The sequence below is a fragment of the Coenobita brevimanus genome, chromosome 27, assembly GCF_032717465.1.
Source record: "Coenobita brevimanus isolate Jiangsu-jjx chromosome 27, ASM3271746v2, whole genome shotgun sequence".
NCBI lineage: Eukaryota > Metazoa > Arthropoda > Malacostraca > Decapoda > Coenobitidae > Coenobita > Coenobita brevimanus.
Genome location: NC_136980.1, coordinates 17,577,559 through 17,600,167, shown reverse-complemented (window position 1 = coordinate 17,600,167; position 22,609 = coordinate 17,577,559).

Genomic DNA, 22,609 nt, shown 5'->3' with positions numbered 1-22,609 from the left:
CACCAAGTAGTGGTCAGAAAGTCCACTCCCCCAACCTCTATAAGCTCTTGCATCCATTATACATCTTCGCATCCTTTCATCCACATACACATAATCAATCATTGCTTTCCTCTCATTCAATTCACCACCCACCCTTTTCATCACTCGCCATGTATACCTGTGGATCATTTTCTGCCTGAAGAGGGTATTGGCTATCACCAACCCCCTCCCGGCACAAATGTCCACTGACTCACTGCCATTCTCATCTGTCTCAGCAGGCACACCCCAATCACCAACTATTCCATCCACCTTCACATTCCCTACCTTACCATTCATATCACCAGTCAAAAACACTCTCTCATTCCTTCCAAACTTTTCCATGCACACTTCCACATATGTCCAGAACTTTTCTCTCACTCTGCTGGCACGATCTTGCATTGGCGCAAACACGCACACAATCACCCACATTTGTATTCCAACTTTCAATCTTACAGTACCTACAGAGTCCTTGAGCCAACTGATCCATACTCTCTTATATTCTTCTTCCATCTTTTACTCACAACAATACACACTCTTTCATTTGCCCTCTCATTCTCACCTACTCCTGCACATATACCCCATCCATACTCCCATTCTCTCACACTCTCTCCTCTCCATTTAGTTTCAGTTACCCCACATACATCCACTTTCGCACCCTCAAGCACCTGGACAATCTCTCTCTCTCTTTCACCTCATCATTTGCACCCCTTACATTCCACGTCACAATCCGTACCATGTCCTTTGTCCGGTCCTTGGTCGTTATCTTTTGGTCAGTCCTTGTCCGAGGCTTCCCGTTCTTCTTTTTAGTTAGCTGTTTTCCGGGGAGGAGCGCTAACACTCCGCCAACCCTTTTAGTCGCCTCATAAGACAAGCAGGGATACTGGGGGAGTATTCTTGAAAACCCCCCTACCCCACGATAATTCTTCACTCACTTCACGCTCTTTTATTTTTGTACAGGGATACACTCACAGCCTTTTTCCACTCTGCAGGCACAGTTTCACTCACCCATGCCTTCTTTCATATCTCCAGCAAGCACTTCATTCCGCTCTCTCCATTACACTTAAGCATCTCTGCATACACCTCATCAACCCCAGCTGCTTTCCCATTTTTCAGCCACTTCACAGTACTCTTTACCTATGCGAGTGTCACTTCTCCTGGCACTGCATTCCTTCTCCTCACAATCCCGAAACCAATCATGTTTACAGCTGCTCTGCTCTCTCTATTCCCATTCATTAGGCTTCCAAATATTTTTTCCATCTTGTCCTTATTTCATCTCCATGGGTTCACACCATTACATTTCTTTCCACTTTCACTTCTACATTTCCGCTCCTCTTTCCAGAATAACTTCCTATTTTCAGAGTAATTTGCATTCATTTTTCTTCCCAGATCATCATTTACCTTCTTTTTCCTCTTCACTAGTCCCTTTACGTGCTTCTTGCTCTCAACATTTTCAGTTCTTATTTCACCTGAACCCCTGTTCTGTAACCAGTTTAGCCACTTCTTCCTCTTTTCCTCCACCGCTCTCTTTACCTCCTCATCCCACCATGCCGTACCTTTCTTCTTTGTTGTTACTCTTCCCACACCACATACCACTTTAGCATTCCTAACTAAACAATCCCTATATGCATTCCACAGGCTGTCCAGATCCATTTCATTCCAGTTCACTGATTCTAACTCCTCCTCTACTTTGGTCCTGTAATCATCTGCCATATCTTTGATCCTCAGCTTCTCAACTCTTCAGTCTTTCTCCCTGACTGCTTCTCTCTCTCCTGATCCACCTCACTCCTCTCACCTTGATCTTGCATACCATAATCATATGATCTGACAGACCTCCACATCGTCCTCTCACGGCCCTCGTATCAGCAACCATTGCCATCATCGACATCTTTACGAGCACGTAATCCATCAGGCTTCTCTCAGCACGATCCCCGTTTCCTCTATACCAGTGGTTCTCAACTGGTGGTCCATGGTGACTTTTTGGGTGGTCCACAGGACGTTCACTATATTTGGTAATAAACTGGAGATTGGTGCATATATATTTTTAATTTACTGAAAATTCAGTACAAAAATTTTTATCAAAATAAATAATTGACCATTCATTTTATTGTATTATTCCGATTGATATTCCGGTATGACTGGTACTTACCCAAATCTGTCAACACATGCAGTCAGATGTCTTCTGCCGTTTGCATCAACTTCCATATGTGAGAGCAGATTTTCATGTTTGTTGCACATTAAGTTCAAACAGAGGAACTGGCTTGCAGTGGAAAGCAATATTCATTGTGCATTATCAAGTACGACTCCTAGCACTGAAAAGCTTGTCCGTGAGAAGAGAATCCAAAAGTCCGGTTGCAAAGAAAAATGTTAGTTGTATACTCCTACATCATATCAAAATTCTGTTTGTTAGAAATAAATTTCACAACAAAATGTTAGAGAAGTATTCATGTATTTTCTGGAAATTATATTTGGAAGAAATATATTTCAGACAAAAATATCTGCTGTCTACTATTTTATATCATTTCTCGATATTTTGTTTGTAAGAAATATATTTTTAACCAAAATGTTTGTTGTCTATATTTTATCATTACTCAAAAGTGAAATTGTCCTCGATATTATTTTTTAATTGGGCTGATGGTCCATGGCCTGAAACGAGTTGAGAACCACTGCTCTATACCATGTATACTTATGTGCATCTTTGTGTTTGAAATACGAGTTACAAATACACAGCCTCCTCACTTGACACATATCCTTTAGTTACTTCCCATTATCATTTTCTCCTGGCACTCCATTATATATATATATATATATATATATATATATATATATATATATATATATATATATATATATATATATATATATATATATATAATGTATATGCATATATACAGAGAGAGAGAGAGAGAGAGAGAGAGAGAGAGAGAGAGAGAGAGAAATACAGACATAGAGATATATAGAGAGAGATATAGATAGATGTGTACAGATATGGATATATATATATATATATATATATATATATATATATATATATATATAGAGAGAGAGAGAGAGAGAGAGAGAGAGAGAGAGATAGTTATACCATACATATCTACAAAGATAGATGTAGATAGCTATATAGATAGCTATTGATATATAGATAGTTATAGATAGATATACAGAGGTGGTTTGGGCATGTGGAGAGGATGGGGGATGATAATTGGGTGAGGAAGGTGAGAAGTGTTATTATTGGGGGTGGGGATACGAGGGGTAGACCGAGAAAGACATGGGACGAGGTCATTAAGTGTGACCTCACGGTTAAGGGACTGACCAGGGAGGCTGCAATAGATCGTGCAGCATGGAGAGCCGCCATTAGGTGACCAAGGCCGACGCATGCAAGCATGTTGGAGCCTTTAAAAACGAAACGAAAGGAAACGAAACGATATATGTATGTGTGTGTGTGTGTGTGTATATATATATATATCTATATATATCTATATATATATAGATATATATATATATATATATATATATATATATATATATATATATATATATTTATATATATATATATATATATATATATATATATTGTTACATAGCCTATGATTTCATCATCCTTTGTATAATTCTAATGTACAGTATGCTGCATGTTTGATCACGATTCGCCACGTGGCTTCCATAGTGACCAGGCTTGCGTGTTCTACCTCACTCCCCCTTTCTCCCCCTTATATAGAGTAAGTCGTTCTTTCTGTTGTTCAGAGCAGGAGCGTCAACTCTTCGTCCTCTATGCATTCGTTTGTGCGTCCTTCTTACAAGTTGAATCAAGCTCTGCCGGCCCCCTATATAATGAGCTCAGTCTCTGCATTGGTTGCCACTTAGATCTACTCCTCATTCTGTTCACATCTCTGTCCTCCCCTGTATTTTTGTGAGTGCTCAGGAAGTCTCCAACCATCTAGCTGCTGTATAATTTGAGTATAAGTGTTATTTCCATTTTTCTTGTACTGTATAGCATGGGGCGTTGATTCGTGGGCCTGGTAGAGTTTTTGCTGTCAGCCAGTATTAGTAATATTTTGTATCTGTAATATTATTATATCTTACTTTAACTGAGCATTATTCGGTTCTCTCATTTATCAGGGCTGACTTAGACAAATTTGTTCTTGCTAAATTCGTGTTAATAGAGGCTATTGAAATTAACCATATATGTAACCTGTTTTGAAATTACATTATCCTTATGAGTCCTGAATGTTTAGTTGTTAGTTTGAGCATTAAACTTTAACTTGTAATTTTACCTAAGTCTTTTGTTTTGAACCTGGAACTTTGCGAGACAATAGTGATTTTAGTATTCTCACTTGAAATGTTCATTATCTCTCTCTGTTCCGTAACATAAATTTGGTGACCTCACCAGGATATTCAGGATATTATCATAAGGATATTGCTTGATATTTTGTGACTGTGATTTATTTATGATGTCTACTATTACTACTCTAGACGAAGCCAAAGATATTTTGTCAAATGTGCAAACAGTGTGTGATGTAGAAAACAGAACAAAGAATGAACTTAAACTTGTTGCTCAACAATTGGGAATTGCTATTCACTCTCATCATTCTAAAGATCAAATTGTTGGCATGATTAATAAAAGCTTGTTTAATGTAACTCCTCCAGATGAGCAAACGCAGATTGAAATAGCTAAGTTACAGCTAGCCCTGCAGGAGGCTCGTGCTAAGGAGGCTGAGTTTCAGGCTCGTGCTAAGGAGGCTGAGTTTCAGGCACGTGCTAAGGAGGCTGAGTCTCAGGCTCGTATTCAGGAGGCACAGGCACAGGCACAGGCTCAGGCACAAATTGAACTTGCTAGGATTCAGGCAGACCATGAGTATCGCATGAAACAAGGTGGAACTGGATCATCTAGCTCTGATGATTTTGATGTGGCTAAGAATGTTAAACTTGTCCCTCCTTTTAATGAATCTGCTTTAACAAAGTATTTTCAGTTGTTTGAGAGGGTAGCTACAGGTTTTAATTGGCCCAGAAAGTATTGGCCAGTACTCCTTCAGAGTGTTCTCACCGGTAAAGCTCAAGTAACTTATGCATCTTTGCCTCAGGATCAATCTGATAATTATGATGTAGTTAAGAGCTTGATTCTTAAGGCCTATGAACTTGTTCCTGAAGCCTATAGAGTAAAATTTAGGACAACTTATAAGCAAGCTAAGCAATCCCATGTTGAGTATGCAAAAATCAAAGAAGATCTGTTAGAGCAGTGGTTAAATTCTAAGAATGTAAATTCTGATTTTGATTAATTTAAGCAGATGATTTTGCTGGAGGACTTCAAAAGGTGTATTAATAAAGATGTAAGCCTATATCTTGATGAGAAAAGAATAGATAATTTGTCTGATGCTGCAGTTTTAGCTGATGAATATGTTCTCACTCACAAGAGATATTCTAAAGAAAAAAGGAAAGCTGAGAGTAAGTACGTTGCCTCTACTCAGAGTACGGGTAACAGGAAAGAGAATAAAGATGATATTTCTCAGGATGTAAATACCAGCTTCACCTCTAGATTTCAGAAAAGTAAATGTACTTATTGTAGTAAGTTTGGTCATACTACGGAGAAATGTCTCAGGAGCCAGCGTGATGTGAACAAAAAGGAGTCTTTAAATATTCAGTCAATTGGTCTAGTGTCCACCCTTGAGAGTTCCCAGAATTCTTTAACGGAGGTAACTGAACCTGCTTTGAGGGGTAAATTAAATTCTCATGATGAAGCTCCTCTTTTGAGCAGTAACGTGGGTGACATTCTCAAGAGTTCATGTGCTAATTTCCTGTCTGATGGTTTTGTCAGTCCTCTGGACAGTAATGACAGGAAATCAGTTAAAATATATCGTGATACAGATGCCTGCCAATCCCTTATGCTGACCAGTGTTCTAGGCTCAAATGTTAATTCCTCTGATGAAACTGTAATCTTACAAGGTGTAGGGAATAATTACTTCTCTGTCCCTCTGTGCAGAATGAATTTAGAGTCTGGTTTTGTTAATGGTTTCGTTATGGTTGGGTTGGTTGAGACACTCCCAATGTCAGGGGTAGCTTTCTTACTTGGAAATGATATTGGTGGAAGTCAAGTGTGTCCAGCTCCTCAGTTGTCTAGTGAACCAGTGACTGCGACCCAGGATTGTGATATCCGTGATGTGTTCTCTGCATGTGCTGTCACTAGGGCTAAGTCTAAAGTTACTGGTGACTTAGAGGATAATGATGATGATGATGTTATCCTAGCTGACACTTTTCTTGCTAATTTGGACCACTCACCAGATGAGGCAATACCCCGTAATGTTGATAATTTGTCTCGTCAAGAGTTGGTTGAGTTGCAGGTTGATGACGCTGAGTTGAAAGGTCTAGCTAACTTTGCCTGCAGTGAGGAAGAGTCAGCTGGTGCTTCTACTTGTTATAATATAAAGTCAGGAGTACTTATGAGAAAGTGGAGACCCCCAACAGCATCAGCCGACTGTGAATGGGAGGTTGTACATCAAGTTGTCATCCCTCGTGTTTGTAGGCAGGATATCATTAGAGTGGCTCATGATTCCAGTTTGGCAGGACACCTTGGAGTGAGGAAGACTGTGGCACGCATTTTGAAACACTTCTACTGGCTAGGTATCTTCGGAGATGTTTCCTGGTATTGTAGGTCTTCTCACACCTGTCAAGTTGTGGGGAAGTGTAATCAGACCGAAAAGGTTGCACCTCTAGTTCCCATTCCGCCTTATGAGGCGCCATTCACCCGTGTGTTGGTGGATAGTGTGGGCCCTCTTCCTAAGACTTCCTCAGGATTTTCTTAGGTGTTGACCCTGATTGATATGGCTACTTGTTATCCTGAAGTCATTCCACTTAGAAATATCTCAGCAAAGAACGTGGTTAAGGAAATGCTAGGGTTCTTCACAAAGTTTGGTCTGCCCAAGGAGGTACAGTCAGACCGGGGAAGTAATTTCATGTCAAATGTTTTCAAGCAGTCTCTGAAAGAGTTGGGCATCACCTAGATCACGTCTTCAGCTTACCATCCCCAGACCCAAGGAGCGTTGGAGAGATATCATCAAACACGCAAATCGATGCTCAGGAAATACTGTTTGGAACATCAGAAAGACTGGGATAAAAGTCTTCCATTCGTTGTATTTGCCGCAAGAGAATCTCCAAATGAATCACTGGGCTTCTCACCCTTTGAACTACTGTTTGGCCATGAAGTAAGACGACCCCTTAAGCTACTCAAAGTGCTGGCTGTCGGAGGAAGATGACGTCAACCTGCTGGAGTATGTGATGAAGTTCAAAGAACGGCTGTCCACTCCTTTACAGCTGGCGAGAGAGAATTTAGGAGCTGCTCAGGAGAAGATGAAGACTTGGTATGATAAGAAGTCCAGGTTACGCCACTTTCATCCAGGAGATCAGGTTTTGATTCTGCTACCAGTGCATGGGCAACCTCTTCAAGCCAAGTTTAGTGGTCCTTATTTCGTGGAGAAGAAACTCAGTGATGTCAACTATGTCATCGCCACACCAGATCATAGAAAGAACAAGCAACTTTGTCACATCAACATGCTAAAGTTATATCACAGGCGGGACGAAAATAACCCAGTCTGCACTGTAGCTGTTCCACCCGATTCCGCAAGTGAAGTTCTCCCATGCAGTATGAGCCTGAGTGATAGTTTGGGGAAGAATCCTGATATCATGAATGATCTCCAGACTAAGCTTTCTCATCTAGCTCCCGAGGAAAGGCAGGAGTTTTCGGCATTACTGCAGGAGTACCTGCAAGTGTTCCGTGCCACTCCAGGAAGAACCACTGTGTTGATGCATGATGTCGATGTTGGAGACGCAAAGCCAATTAAACTGCCTCCTTACCGTGTGAACCCAGTGAAAGTTCCTCTCATCCAGAAGGAGCTTGGCTACCTGTTGGACCACAATATGATTGAGCCCTGTCAGAGCGAGTGGAGTTCTCCTGTCACTCTAGTCCATAAGCCAGGTGGGTCACAGCGCCTTTGCATCGATTACAGACGTGTTAATCAGATAACCAAAACAGACACTTACCATTTCTCTCGCGTGGAAGATTGCATAGACAAGATTGGAATGGCTAGGTACATAAGTAAGTTTGATTTGTTAAAGGGATACTGGGAAGTACCTATGACTGAACGTGCTAGGGAGATCTCATGTTTTGTAACACTAGGAAAGGCTTTTGCATGTTCTGTAATGCCATATGGTATGAAGAATGCACCAGCCACTTTTCAGAAGTTCATGAATGTTGTAACAGAGGGTTTGGCAGGGTGTGTTGTTTATACTGAAGATGCATTAATCTTCAGTGACAACTGGAAAGATCACCTATGCCATGTCAGTAAATTTCTTGAGCGTTTGGTTCAGGCTAATCTTGTAGCTAATTTATCAAAGTGTGAGTTTGATCAAGCTAAAGTTCAGTACCTTGGGTACGTAATTGGTGATGGACACGTTGCACCACCAGGAGCTAAGGTTCAGGTTATAAGTGATCTTCCCAGACCTAAAAGTAAGAAAGAGCTACAAAGATTTTTGAGAATGGTAGGTTATTACAGGAGATTTGTTCTTAACTTTTCAATTCTTGTATCACCACTTACAGACCTACTGAAAAAGGGAGTTAAATTTGTCTGGACCGATAACTGTGAATCCTCTTTCAGTAAACTTAAAGCTATCCTATTAAGTCAGCCAGTGCTCGCTACTCCAAATTTTGCTAAGCCTTTTAAGATGGCTGTTGACGCAAGTGATACAGGAGCTGGGGTTGTTTTGCTGCAAGAGGATGATCAGGGTATTGAACACCCTGTATCTTATTACAGTAAGAAGTTCACTCCACCTCTAAAGAACTACTTAACTATTGAGAAATAGCTTTTGGTCTTGATTTTGGGTTTACAGCATTTTTCATTTTATTTGTGTTCTGGTTTTGACCCCATAGTCATTCATACCGATCATAACCCACTGAAATTCCTTAGTAAGTTTGAATATAAAAATCAGAGATTGACAAGATGGAGTCTACTTCTTCAGGAGTATTCATTAGACATACAACATGTCAAGGGGAAAGAAAATGTTATTGCAGATTGCTTATCTAGACTTTAGACAGATTGTTTTAGAGTAATAAGAAATATGCTTTGTAAATTTCTTTTTCTTTGTGGGGAGGTGTTACACAGCCTGTGATTTCATCATCCTTTGTATAATTCTAATGTACAGTATGCTGCATGTTTGATCACGATTTGCCACGTGGCTTCCATAGTGACCAGGCTTGCGTGTTCTGCCTCACTCCCCCCTTCTCCCCCTTATAGTAGAGTAAGTCGTTCTTTCTGTTGTTCAGAGCAGGAGTGTCAACTCTTCGTCCTCTATGCCTTCGTTTGCTCATCCTTCTTACAAGTTGAATCAAGCTCTGCCGGACCCTATATAATGAGCTCAGTCTCTGCATTGGTTGCCACTTAGATCTACTCCTCATTCTGTTCACATCTCTGTCCTCCCCTGTATTTTTGTGAGTGCTCAGGAAGTCTCCAACCATCTAGCTGCTGTATAATTTGAGTATAAGTGTTATTTCCATTTTCTTGCATTGTATAGCATGGGACGTTGATTCGTGGGCCCGGTAGAGTTTTTGCTGTCAGCCAGTATTAGTAATATTTTGTATCTGTAATATTATTATATCTTACTTTAACTGAGCATTATTCGGTTCTCTCATTTATCAGGGCTGACTTAGACAAATTTGTTCTTGCTAAATTCGTGTTAATAGAGGCTATTGGAATTAACCATTATATGTAACCTGTTTTGCCATTACATTATCCTTATGAGTCCTGAATGTTTAGTTGTTAGTTTGAGCATTAAACTTTAACTTGTAATTTTACCTAAGTCTTTTGTTTTGAACCTGGAACTTTGCGGGACAGTAGTGATTTTAGTATTCTCACTTGAAGTTTTCATTATCTCTCTCTGTTCCGTAACAATATATATATATATATATATATATATATATATATATATATATATATATATATATATATATATATATCCCAGGAGGTGCTTGGGGAGGCACTGCACTGGGAGGGCACTAAGCGTACAGCCCTCCGCCTATCGGCTCACAGTCGCTAAACTCATAGGCCCCTACTCGGGGGTTCCCTACTTTATGAGGACTTGAAACATCCCAGTTCTGTCCAATACTCTGGACACTGGGCTCCAGTGGGATTATATATATATATATATATATATATATATATATATATATATATATATATATATATATATATATATATATATATATAACAAAGATGTCCAGCATGTACTGACATTCGGTGAATAATAGACATCAATGTCTGTGCAGGTACCACGGTCCTACACTTCACTTGTACTAGCTCTCCTTCTGCCTTTCTCGTATGGATAGTCTGGAACTTTATTCTGTTCACTGTCTGGCAACTTATTTCGGACCTCGTACTGCTGACCACCCCAATGCATAACCTGACCTTCTCCATCCCAAGTGAAAATCGCCATACCAATTAAGTCCGCACCCATGAGCACTTCGCTTGACAAATAATAGTCTGGGACCACTACAAATCGCTGCACTATGCTTGTCTCTGGGGCAATATGCACTACAGACGAAACCTGGCCAACAACAGTTAACTTATGGTTGGACACTGAATGCAGTGAACGTCGGCACTTGCAATCTTTAATCCTAATCTATTTGCTGTATTTTCTTTCATCAGTGTTGCTACAGTACCGGTATCTACAAAAGCTGAAACCTGATACTATCCCAAAATCAAGCGTATCACTGGAGTGTCTACTTCACCTCCAACTTTTCGGACTTCCTCCACCTCAGTATCTGAAAGGTTCTGACAGCTCTCATTCTGTTCATCCTGTACACTACACACGACATGACTGGTAGCCTGCATTACCTCAGGGGCCTCTAGTCATTCCCTAGACTGTTGGGAGTCTGAATGCAATTGAGAATCCTGCTGTGGAAGGGGATTAGCTGTTATGGGAGGTGTAATTGGCATGCTTCTCTCCGGTTTTCTACTCCAGTTTGGTCTACCAGTGTATCCCTCATGTCCCCTTCTAGAGAACGCTTTCAAACAATCAAAACAACTTCCTTGCTCTGGTTTCCTTGGACAATTCGCCCTGTCATGTATACTGCCATTTACACACCACCCACAAGGCCACATTGTAGATCTAGGTTTAAAGGATACCTCACGTACAGGTACTCGAGTCACTGGATGAGCACTGTCAATAACAACTGGAGGTGTGATTCTAGTAGGGGTTGGAACATTATTATCAACAGACCTTTGTTCGACCACAACTTTTGCCACTCTATGCCACTGTCTATAACCCCTTTCTCTCTCTAATTCTGAAATAAAGACCTCCTCCATTCCCAGATCTTTAAACAACTCTAATCGTTCCTTAATTTCCTGTGGTACATTACGTAGCACAGCTTTCTTCCACAACTGCTTCACATTGGGAGGGTTAATATGAGGATGTTCTCTACAAATTGCTCTAAAGTTACTTTTGAACTGTCTAACAAATCTCTTAGGTGGATCCTCAAAGTTATACTCATATAAAATGAACTAGATACAGCTCATTATCGCTTCCGGGCACTACATGTGTGTGTGTGTGTGTGTGTGTGTGTGTGTGTGTGTGTGTGTGTAATTCACCGGGTTCCTCCCTGTTTCTAATGTGGTCCTTCTGAGATAAAATAAAATGTACCAAGAAGTCTTATACTGGAAGATGGACTGCACCTCAGCTGAAATATAAAAGTCCCTCTACTTCCCCTCCCCCACTAGCTCCCGAAAAGGAGACAGTGTGTGTGTGTGTGTGTGTGTGTGTGTGTGTGTGTGTGTGTGTGTGTGTGTGTGTGTGTGTGTCACGATGAACCATTCATTTATATTCATTATTATTCTATCTTTGCTAAGTTTGCTCCCATCTTCAAAGCACATTTTCTTTATTCCGGTGTAATAAGTACTTTATCATTTTCTGTCTGCCGCCTGATAAGCTTCCCATTTTTTCCCCTCCCTGTTTCTAATGTGGTCCTTCTGAGATAAAATAAAATGTACCAAGAAGTCTTATACTGCAAGATGGACTGTACCTCAGCTGAAATATAAACGTCCCTCTACTTCCCCTCCCCCACTAGCTCCCGAAAAGGAGACAGTGGAATGCAGGAGAAGGGCTAATTCAGCCTGTATTCACCTGAGTTAACGTCCACTTGAATATGTGGCAACAACAGTAAATAATGATTCGTTAAAAAAAAAAAATGGGGGGTCAGATGATGGCCGGAGGGAGGGGGTGTGTGGATATGTGGACGAAGGCTAAGGGGAATAAGGAAAAGAGAAGGACAGGTACAGAAAAAAGAATGAAACAGGTTAAAGAAAGTCATGCAGCACTACATCAAGTGAGTAGATGATGGTCGTCGCAACCTACCACCATTTTCTGTGTGTGTGTGTGTGTGTGTGTGTGTGTGTGTGTGTGTGTGTGTGTGTGTGTGTGTGTGTGTGTGTGTTTCTTAGTTTTATGAAAGAGAGCTTTGCAGATTCCCTTTGTTCCATCGTATTTTGGATCACACACACACACACACACACACACACACACACACACACACACACACACACACACACACACACATTTCCTGGGAACATAAAATAATCAGAGAAGGAAATAATCTTCACGTACAATGCAATCACGTAATTGTTATTTATTATCTCTTTTCCGGAGTATTCTTGTAAGTAAATGATGTACATAAGAACCTTTTGTTGATGTTTCTCGTTCAGTCGGTTTGCACCATTTTCCTTCAAGACCACTCATACCCTCCTTCCCATCCTTTCTTCTCCTTCCTGTTTTCCTCCTCACCGCTCCTTTCCTCTTTGCATCACTCCCATCTCCTTTCCACTCGTTTTCTCTTGTACTTTCCTCCCCCCCCCCCGTTTCTTCTCTATTCTGCCGTTCCCTGCCTCTCCTTTCTTTCGCATATCATCTCTTCTCCCTCCTACCTCCTCTTTGCTTCCTTCTCTTCTCCGCGTCCTTCCCACTTCTTCCAAATCTTCCTGTTTCCTCTCCCAACCTTGTCCCCTTTTTTTTCTCCATCTTCTCCTTTTTCACCTCTCCCTTCTCCTTCATTCCTAGCAGCCATTATCACCCTTTTCACTTACTCTCCCCAGCATTACCAGTCCGACAGCCTCTCGCTGTTTTCTTTTTCATCACTATCACTTTTCTCTTCCTTTATGGTAACTTCTAAGTTCGTTTCTTATATTCGTTTCCTTCTGACCCTTCCTCTTTCTTCCCTTTCCCTCTACCTCCTTCCCTCCTGTTTTTGCAACAACTTCTTTCTTTTTATTTTCTTCACTACTACGTCTTATGTCCCCATTCCTTCCCCTTGGAAGCATGTTCTTCCCTGCAACAATATATATATATATATATATATATATATATATATATATATATATATATATATATATATATATATATATATATATACATACATATATATATATATATATATATATATATATATATATATATATATATATATATATATATATATATATATATATATATATATATATATATATATATATACGATTTTACTTTTCTCATTGCCCTCATTATCTATCCCTTAAACTTACGTTGCTTTGTTTCTTTCCGTCCCATTAACGTTTCTTTATCCTACTGATATATCTTCCTTTGTTTCTTCTTAGATTAGTATACATGATAAAGACACCAGCAGTAGAAGGAAAGTGAAGGAGGACAGGGTAGGAACAGCCGATGTGAAAATCTGAGGGAGAGATATGCAGCTACGTATATGGCCTGGAGGCTCTGTAGCTTTGAAAGGATACGAGGGAGTGTGATTAGAGAGTGTTCTTATGCAAGAGAATGGGTATGAATAAATAAAGCGATAACCTGAGTTGTTCCTGCTTCCCTGATTGTGGTAAGCGAGGTGTATGTGTGAAGAGCACGGTGGCTTTAGGGAGGGACAGAAGATGTACTGATAAAATGCGTTTCAGTATATGGGGTAGAGGGCAGATTACTCTAAGATATTTAGATTATGTATGGTAGACCAGAGGTATCTACGAGAGTGGATGGTGCATCGAGTGAGAGGATCATCTTATTTTTTTCATTTAAGACGGAGCTGCGTCATATCGCCATTGCTGTTAATCTACACGAATATAATAATGAGAGGTAAAACACGTGGTAAAGGAATCGCTCTAAAAAGGAAGAAGAGTCCGAACATCTGCACTGCTGTTTCCAAATGTTGCAGTGTAAAAACATAAATATAAAGTGGGAGTTACAGAGTCTAACAGAATTTAGTTGTACAAACATGTGCAAGTGGGGTGGGGAAAAGTATGATACTGTGAGGGATTAAAGTGGAAGAATGTAAAAAAATGATTGTGACGTAAGAGCTAATGGAACGAGTAGTCTGAAAGGCTAATGAATGGGAATGATGAGAGCAGAGCAGTAGTAAACAGGACTGAACTTGGTGATGGACACGTAGGGAATTGTCACGGGGTTTTTATACTATCGGGGTAATTTTGATATAAATGCTTAAATATTATTCAAATGATATTAATATTCAATAATATTAAAGAGCAGGGACAATGATTGTCTTGCTAAATCGTGCAACGATTCTCTAAGAACGAGAATTTATAAACTTTCTCAACAGTACACAGCAGAGACTAATTACTCACAATTGCTGAATTACTGTACTGTTAGCCTCTGGAGAAAGTTACTTCACCCCTGACAATAAATAACTAATACTAATAATAATAATCAGGTCCTTGCTGATGCATTAACTCCTATGGCACAACGGATTTTAAGTTAATACAACAAGACTGGTCTAAGTACCAGTTATGAATAGTAAAACGTGTATGCAAGCTAGGAGCTTTGTGGGAAATAAGCTTAATTATGGAGAAATGAAACAAGAGTTTACTCACATTAAGCTCAAGAGAAAGAACTGTTAAATTTATTGATTACAAAAAAATAAATTTAACGTTACATTTCAAATCAAATCAATGAGACGCACTCACTCACTCACGCAATAGCTAAATATTTACGCCTAGGAAAAAACACCTTAACTAAGCTCTTAAAACTAGGATTATACAAAAGGAAATACCAGTCGATGAATGCTATGTATCACCCGGGGGGTGGGAGGGCTGGATTAACTGTCTCAGTGGAGCTTGGGTGCTAGCGACCTCTCACACTTCTTGGAGCACAGGACCTTCCTCCGTCACAACAAACACTAGACTGAATTCAAATAATGTATAGGCAGGATGCACAAGCCACCGGAAGAAGGCGTGGCTAACGGTTGAGGCGAGCAGAGGCGAACAATAAAAAACAATAGTATCGCTCAGTAGCGCACTTAGTGACGTGCATTAAATCGGTCATTTTTAAACAGTGACGAATGTTTTGAAAAGTGTACCCCGAAATGGAGGGAGAAACGGTTAGCTGAGCGATACGCAGTGAGTTTTCCACTAATAGTTCGTGGCTTCTCACAAAAGGGAAATGTCGCGGATTGATTCGTGACATTACGCCCTTACAAAGTTAAATTTTTTCCTTATGGGAAAAAATTTGTGGATATATATATATATATGTACACATCCTAAGTCATTCGCACAAGATTCACACTGTGGTGTGTGTGCAATCCTGCTACAGGAGAAAGTCGCAGTCGCCAGTGAGCGAAAAAAACTCGTATTTACGTTAATAGAAGCAAGCTTGAGGGAAAAACTCCGTGACGACTGTGAAAATCCTGTACTCAGGTCAAACTGAGCGAAAATTCGCTACATTTACACTGACAACTAATTGTTGTGTAGCGTAGTGTATGTAATACACGGTGTAGGTGTGACAGTTGTAGTGTAACTGTACCTACGTGTAAAATGACACAGTAAATAATAATATGGCGACGACGAAGGCAGAGAAGAGGCGGCAGCGTGCGGCAGACGATCAGCTGGCCCGCACAGCAAAACTGCTACACCCATTGCTGAACCTGCAAAACCAATTGAGGTGGAGCATCAAAAATGTCAATGAGACAAAATTCTTATTACGTTACAATTACTCTCTCTGCCTAGCAGTCAGTGCTACGACGTACATTCGAGGTCGCCATTAATTATAGCACACGATTATGGTCGGCAAGTTGAGAATCCTTGTGCAAACTTGGGTCTTCCATAGCCTCAAGTCGCCTCTGTGGAGTTCTCACTTCCCCCTTAACCTACAATACAATACTTATATTAGTACCGGGAAGCTGAGAATCCTTGTGCAAACTTGGGTCTTCCATAGCCTCAAGTCGCCTCTGCGGAGTTCTCTCTCGAACTTCCCCCTTAACCTACAGTACAATACTTATATTAGTACCGGGAAGCTGAGAATCCTGGTGCAAACTTGGGTCTTTCATAGCCTCAAGTCGCCTCTGCGGAATTCTCACTTCCCCCTTAACCTACAATACAATACTTATATTAGTATTGGGGAGCTGAGAATCCTTGTGCAAACTTGGGTCTTCCACAGCCTCAAGTCGCCTCTGCGGAGTTCTCTCTCGAACTTCCCCCTTAACCTACAGTACTTATATTAGTATCGGGGAGCTGAGAATCCTTGTGCAAACTTGGGTCTTCCATAGCCTCAAGTCGCCACTGCAGAGTTCTCTCTCGAACTTCCCCCTTAACCTACAGTACTTCTATTAGTACCGGGAAGCTGAGAATCCTTATGCAAACTTGGGTCTTCCATAGCCTCAAGTCGCCTCTCAACTTCCCCCTTAACTTACGGTACATAATATGTATGTACAGGCCCTGGACATAATGTGTCCTGTGGGGCCAATGGGCGTGACGTCAGGTCTGCACCCACTTCACCACTACCCTGTCTCTCAACTGACTCAGAGATTACAGGTGTAGTTACAAATGGCACAGGAAGGGCATGTCCCTGATTAGTGGTGATACTTTGGCACACACTGCAAGAACGGACAAAACTATCTATGTCCTGTCCCATCCCTGGCCAGAAAAAGTCAGCTCGGATACGGCCCTGGGTCTTCCTTTTGCCCATGTGACCTCCTGAGACTGAACAATGACCCCATTGTAACACTGCTAGGCGGTACTTGGCGGGAACGACAAACTGCAGTCGAACCTCGCCCTCGGGTGTTCGTGACTCACGGTAGAGCCGTCCTTGTTTGCGAAGGAACTTGGCTCGACCTCCCCGTGAATACTTAATCACTCGACCCTTTTGTTTGTTCCGCACGGCAGCAAGTGTCTGGTCAGAATGTTGTTCTTGTACAACAAGTTGACTACACATCAGATCTTGCGGCGATTCAATGATCACTGGGGTGACACAGTCTGGAGCCTCAGTCATGGCTCGTGTTACCGCAGCAGCCGAAGTCTGAGTAGCGTCATCGGAGCAACTATCCTTGACTCCATTAATATTGCCTACTATAAAGTCAAATAGAGGCTCTGGCATGACAACCGCAAGTGTCGTACCAGTATAAAATGGAGATGCCACCTGGATACATGCCTCAGGGAACAATCTCACTGATCCATCAATAAGCTTTGCATGGATCTGTCGACCTGTATACTGCTCAGGCCGAACTAAACTCTGCTTAACAGAGCAACCTGAGGAACCATTGTCTCTCAGGACCTTCACAGGAATGTCTCCCACAAACCCTGGTTGTACAAGGAAGGTACTGTCACCTGTGGTGGGGCCTGTGGAGGAAGCAGCTAGCCACTCATGAGGCTGCTGAATTGATGCTGTGAACATTGTGCCTTGTGGATTATATTGGGAAGATGGAACATTGGCCATCTGTGGAGGGGGGTTCACTGTCACTGTGGGACTAGTGAACTGTGGGGAAGTACCCGCACTGGTAGGGACGTGACCACCGTGCTGCTGCTGAGGAATGAAGGCTGCATTCGCTTCCTGCCTCTTTTGAGCTGGTGGCTAAAAAGTTTTTCCTGACGGTCGGTTGCGTGGCTGATACTGCTGCTGGTTAGGGTACTTGTTGTACCTCTTCCACTCAGGTTTCTGAGTGTTTTGCCCCTGGTCCTTCCACTGCGGTTTTGGACCTTGGCCATTATTCTGAGAATGGCCTTGTTGCTGGAGTTCAATCTGAGACGGTTTCCCAGATTTATCAGGTTTTCTGTTCCAGGTGTTTTGCTGCTTACGAGTTTGATACCCGTATGCAGTAAAGAATGCGTCAGCCTTCTCTGCCATTTGGCTGGCATCTTTCACCTGGCAGATCTTAAGCTGTGCTATGAGCTCAGCAGGCCACGACCTCTCTAGCTGTGTATGCAGCATAAGGTCAATTATCCCCTCACGCGTGGAAGGAGTTTCATCTCTCTCCATCCACTCATTTAAGTAAGCTGTGAGACGATCAAGGAACTGAACAGCTGTCTCCTTGTCTTGGAGACGAGCTCGCATGAACTGAACTTTGGCGTCGTCTACTGTGAGACCATACGCCTTAATGAGTGCAGCTTTCATCATCTCATATGTGAGATTGACTCCACGAATTCTGTGGAGAATATCGAGGGCAGGGCCCTCAAATAGGCTAAGAAACTGAAGCCGCTTAGCTGCCTCATCCAGTTGATACATGTCTGCCATGTCCTCAAAACGAGCTATGTACGGCTCGATTCGCTCGCTTTCCTTGTATGAAGGAAGCTTGATGCGTGGGGTCGCCAGGACATGTGCAGGGAGAACGCTCGTGGAGCTTGGACCAACTGCAGCAGACGTGTCTGAAGCCAAGGAATCTCGCTTGAGCTTCAGCACTTCAAGTTCATGTCTCTCGCGTGCTTCTCGCTCGGCACGTTCGTGTTCTCGTTCTCTGTCTCGTTGTTGTAACTCGTATTGAAGTTCTCTCTCTCGTTCCTCACGCTGTTCTCGCTCATGTTCTAAGTCGAGTTCGCGCTGTTTTTGCTCGTACTCGTGCTCCTATTCACGCTGCTCTTGTTCATATGCACGCTCTCTTTCACGTTGTTCGCGCTGTTCTCGCTCGTATTCGCGCTGAATCTTACGCTCTTCACGGGCATCATTCTCGCGCTGCTGCTCCTGATTATGCCGTGAGAATATATACTCTTTAATTTCGGTTGGGTCCAAAAGACCCATATCTTTGGCTTCCTGTAAAAATACAGTAGTAGCCATGGCGCTAATTTATAAGCAAACCGAAATTGAGTACTGACTGCTTAGCGACGAATACTAATGACACAAGTAAAGAATACAGACACAAGCTAGTGGTGACCAGTCTTATCCAGTTAACTGGCAAAGAATAAATAAAAAATGTAAATGACTGGGAAGACTCAATAATAAACACTATGGGTACGGCGACTTCCCAGGAGCGAATAAAATCGTCTGGCGTTACCAAGAATAAACTAAAGTTAAGTACTCTATTGATTAATAAAGCAAAAATTCACTTGCTAAATCAACGGTAACCACCAGTAAACTTGTGCCTATAAACTTTAATAATAAATACCTAAATATGAATGAGTGAGCACTATCTCGTGAATAGCTTTAGAGCTAGGAGTTAATATCCTGGCGAGGTCGCCAATTGTCACGGGGTTTTTATACTATTGGGGTAATTTTGATATAAATGCTTAAATATTATTCAATTGATATTAATATTCAATAATATTAAAGAGCAGGGACAATGATTGTCTTGCTAAATCGTGCAACGATTCTCTAAGAACGAGAATTTATAAACTTTCTCAACAGTACACAGCAGAGACTAATTACTCACAATTGCTGAATTACTGTACTGTTAGCCTCGGGAGAAAGTTACTTCACCCCTGACAATAAATAACTAATACTAATAATAATAATCAGGTCCTTGCTGATGCATTAACTCCTATGGCACAACGGATTTTAAGTTAATACAACAAGACTGGTCTAAGTACAAGTAATGAATAGTAAAACGTGTATGCAAGCTAGGAGCTATGTGGGAAATAAGCTTAATTATGGAGAAATGAAACAAGAGTTTACTCACATTAAGCTCAAGAGAAAGAACTGTTAAATTTATTGATTACAAAAAAATAAATTTAACGTTACATTTCAAATCAAATCAATGAGACGCACTCACTCACTCACGCAATAGCTAAATACTTACGCCTAGGAAAAAACACTAGATAAATTAACTAAGCTCTTAAAACTAGGATTATACAAAAGGAAATACCAGTCGATGAATGCTATGTATCACCCGGGGGGTGGGAGGGCTGGATTAACTGTCTCAGTGGAGCTTGGGTGCTAGCGACCTCTCACACTTCTTGGAGCACAGGACCTTCCTCCGTCACAACAAACACTAGACTGAATTCAAATAATGTATAGGCAGGATGCACAAGCCACCGGAAGAAGGCGTGGCTAACGGTTGAGGCGAGCAGAGGCGAACAATAAAAAACAATAGTATCGCTCAGTAGCGCACTTAGTGACGTGCATTAAATCGGTCACTTTTAAACAGTGACGAATGTTTTGAAAAGTGTACCCCGAAATGGAGGGAGAAACGGTTAGCTGAGCGATACGCAGTGAGTTTTCCACTAATAGTTCGTGGCTTCTCACAAAAGGGAAATGTCGCGGATTGATTCGTGACAGGAATGTGTTGTTGGCAAATGTGACTTTGTCAGAAGCGGGGAATCTTGCGAAAACATGAAATATGAGTACCGTAGGCATCAGGTGTTGAAGAGATATATGCAGAAATTATTAGGAGTAACAGAGAGGTATGAATGAATTGCTTGTTGGAAATATGAATGAAAGCTTGATATACTGGAACTATACCAGCAGACTGTTAAAAGGTTGTGATTGTGCCTATGAACAAAAATAAAGGTGATCAATGCGAGTGCAAAATTTTTCGCAGTATAAGTCTACTGAATGTAGCAAGAAAGAGATGTTGAAGAAGTAAAATAGAGAAAGTAAGGAATATATGAGAAAACTAAGTGAGTGAAAAACAATAAGCATTAAATGTATTTATGGTACTGGCTGTATGGACCAAACGTTCACAGTGAAACAAATAATTGCAAAATCTTGTGCAAAGAAGTGTCAGGTATTTATGATACCTGTATATCTAGGAAAACTATAAAGCAAAGTAAACAGAGGGGCCGTAGATGGCTTTGTGTATGTGTGTTACAGAAAGAAAGCTGCTGAATGCTGATAGGAGTCATTATGCTGGCAGTAAATCTTGCATAAGAGTGGGTGGTTGCCGAAGCGAATGGTTTAACAAAGTGTCACACACACAGTGAAGTATAAAGTCCCGCGAGCTACCTCTCTCTCTCTCTCTCTCTCTCTCTCTCTCTCTCTCCCATGTTGCTAGCCTCCTTCTCTCTACTACCAGTCGGTTCTATGGCCAGTCTCCTTCTGAGCTTTGAATCCTACAGTACATTCTCGTGTAACAGGGGTCATGTCACGTGTGCTCTACTGTCGTGGAAGCTTCTAGAATACTGTATGTCTGTGTGTATGTACTGCTTCCGGTGCACGATCAACATTCCTTCACTTAAAGAGTTGCAAGCTAATATCCCTTTCCCTCACCTTGTCTGGTGCTCTGTCTATCTATCTACCTATCTATCCATCATGGTTTCTGTTATGATTTATATTTGTAATATGGAGTCCTGACATGAGTACTGTTACATTTTTTGAGAGTAGTGAAGTCACAGAATACATAGTAAGGCTGGATGCTGTGGATCTAAAGAATGTGAGTGCATTTAAATATTTTACTTAGGTCGTGTGATGATTATGGATGGAAATTCACGAGCTGAAGTGCGTGAAAAGGGTACAGGAGGGTAGAAGGTTTGTTGGGTCACTGAAAACAATAAAAGGAATTGAGAAGTGATCAAAGAAGGAAAAGCTTTTGCCCTGAAATTAACAGTTTCCTAGACCTGCAAGGTCGCTCCCACCCCGCGCCTCGTTCGCCTACGAGAATGCTCAAATCATCCATATTAATCGTTCCACTGCCAAGTCAACCCTTGTGAATTGTTTGGGTTTGCATCTGACAAGCTTTATTCAGTTGAAGGAGAGTCATAACAACCTGCGATTGTAAATACTGTCTCTATTACAGCTCTCATGGTCGTCTCAGCCTCGACTCAATTGTGATGTCATCTCTAACACACCGAAGTGAAGCTTGAACCCTGTTGGAAGGACATTGTCATGAGTGGCAGTAGTGGAAATGAGTTACTTGAGATGGGCATGTGTAGTTTCATGGAGAGAAAGACAGACAAATGAAGAAATAAACTAGCGTTGTGGTGATATGGATGTGGCTGAAAGTGTCAAGAGAAATCTTTTGAGATGGTTTGACCATGTGGAGAAGATGGAAAATGAGTGACTGACTAGTAATGTGCATATGAACAGAGTGGAGGGGAGAGAAAGAGGGGGAAATAAAGGATGAGACAGAGAGATGAAGTAGAGAAGACTATGAGAAAGAGGGTGCGAGTTGGAGGAAGAACAGGCAAATGGCAGGGGATATGGCGGCTTGGATGTGACTTGCTTGTAGTCACCTTTTGCGTGATTTAGGTATCTGGCAATAGATAAATAGACCGATACGCAGAACTGTTGTGAAGAAAACTTTCTACATGCTCAAACGACTACCTTTCTTTGAAAGAGTAAGAAATATTCGTAACTAAAAATTTAGTGTTCATATTCAGCAGAAGCTTTATATTGATTAAATTATAATTAGAATGAAAATTAAAAGTAAATAAAA